Source organism: Hyalella azteca, unplaced genomic scaffold, assembly GCF_000764305.2.
Source record: "Hyalella azteca isolate HAZT.00-mixed unplaced genomic scaffold, Hazt_2.0.2 contig4157, whole genome shotgun sequence".
In the NCBI taxonomy this organism is placed as follows: domain Eukaryota; kingdom Metazoa; phylum Arthropoda; class Malacostraca; order Amphipoda; family Hyalellidae; genus Hyalella; species Hyalella azteca.
In genome coordinates, this window is record NW_025934382.1 from 41,961 (window position 1) to 44,279 (window position 2,319).

Sequence of the window (2,319 nt, forward strand, 5' to 3'; positions counted from 1 at the left end):
TAAGTTTTCCACTCCAGGGGGTTCATGATCCTAACTAAGTGGTCCACTCCAGAGGGATCTTGGTCCTAACTAAGTGGTAGGGACAGAAGTCTTGTCTCGGTTCATACGTTTATTCCGGGACAAATTTTACCCTCTGTCCCGTTATTTTTTCCCCGGAATTTTCTCGTCTCGTTTCGTCTGTCCCGGTTCATTTAGAGAAAATTATTTCAAGACGCAGGAGTCTAGTCCTAACTAAGTGGTCCATTCCAGAGGGTTCATGGTCCTAATTAAGTGGTCCGCTCCAAGGGGTTCATGGTCCTAACTAAGTGGTCCACCCCAGAGGGTTCTTGGTTCTAACTGTGTGGTCATTTACTGGAGGATATAGCAAGGCTGTGGTGGAACTAGAATAGAATAATCACTAGTAAACTAATCACTAACGTGAAGATAGTGATAGTTGTTTAGAAAGTTGTGGGGCTCTGATAGGTTGCCTATCATCATACTATAAGTTTCACTGACATTCTCTATTCAGTAGCAGGGTTTTTGATCCACATAACTATTCTTGTTCCTCATATATAATTGTCAAATATTCTTACAAGATTCACATCAACTATGCCACAACCACTTCAAATTTTCCTAAATATATTAGCTTATATTAAATTATATTATATGTACTTATAAAAAAATAAAGTTACTATATATATTAATATAATAAAATAATAGTTACTATATATATTAATATAGTAGCTTATATTCTTCCTTCATTCAACCTTTCATGCCCCTCTTTTTACCATTTCTCCACATTCCCTACCTTGCACTTCACTCCCTTCACTTTACCTACTTTCCCACATTCCCCACCCTGCATTTCATTCCCATCCTTTTACCACATCCTCAATTTGTTCTTCAATGGCTTTACCTACTTCCCCACCCCACCCTTCATGCCCTTCCCTTTCCCTATTTCCAACCATACCACAGTCCACACCCCCATTCTTCATACCCAATCTTTTGCCCTCATTCCAGCATTCCCCACATGTCAGCCACCAAATCCCCTCCCAAAATTTTCATACCTCCTGTCTTTATGGTTTCTTACTTTTCCCAATCGAACAGCCACATGTTCCCATCTTCCAAACCTTTCATACTCCCTCCTTTAATACACATTCACTATATAACCACCAGAAACTATCATTCTATAACAGTAAATACACATTCACTATACAACCAACATAAACTATCATTCTATAACAGTAAATACACATTCACTATATAACCAACATAAACTATCATTCTATAACAGTAAATACACATTCACTATACAACGAACATAAACTATCATTCTATAGCAGTTAATCAATTCAGATTTTTTGCCATCCTACGAATTAGTGAAGCCTTTTGTGCCTTTTCCAGGGCATTTCTATGCATAAGTAATGATCCACATATCACACAATATTGTTTCCAGCAACACGGCTTAGAATAAATTAAGAAATTAATTAATAACTAAATTAAGCGCGCCATGCGGGGCTAGGTTATTTCTTTCTGGAGTAAACAGAAACAAGAAAAAAAATGCCATAAAAATTTCCCAAAAAATCTTCAGCAAATACATTTTTGATGGAAATCTAAAAATTTTAAACTTTTTAATCCAAAATTGTTAACCCCACCATCCCAAATCCTGTTTATAATGACAAACTCAAGTATTTTAAATTAATCTGAATACAAATTTGAATCTTGAATATTCCGAAGAAAACAAATTTTTCTACCATATATGTAGAGTAATATATAAATTTGTCACCCCAAACCTTTCCTTCGTAACACCTCAAAATTCCAGCACTAACATCTTAGGTCAAGTAATATATTGGTATGCTTTGCGGACACACAGTGTCATGTGTTAATACATGCCCCTTGTAAATATGGTATATGACATATAATATAATGACAGAACTGTCAAGAATATGAATATATTACACCAGCAGCCAGCCAGTACACTCATCACCACACACACGTCATTGTCTCAATACATTTGTATTCATTAGCTACGGTACTCATGTACAGTAATCCGTACATCTGTGCTGTTGAGAACAATGCATAGTTTCCAGAATACATTGTAATACATTTTATGGTCATATGGCCCTCATTGTTCTTATGAACTATAAATAAAAACCATTAAACCTAAGCTGCCCACACAGAAAACTATTTTTTAACCCAGGAAAAAACTAAAAGCTTTTTCAGACCAGCGTCTTGATATGAAAGAAAATTAAAAAATATAACTCAGTACTCACTGCAGTGAGTGACAGAGAGCGCATTTTCTCGTCAACAAAAACGTGGAGTCACGGATGGACCAACGGACAT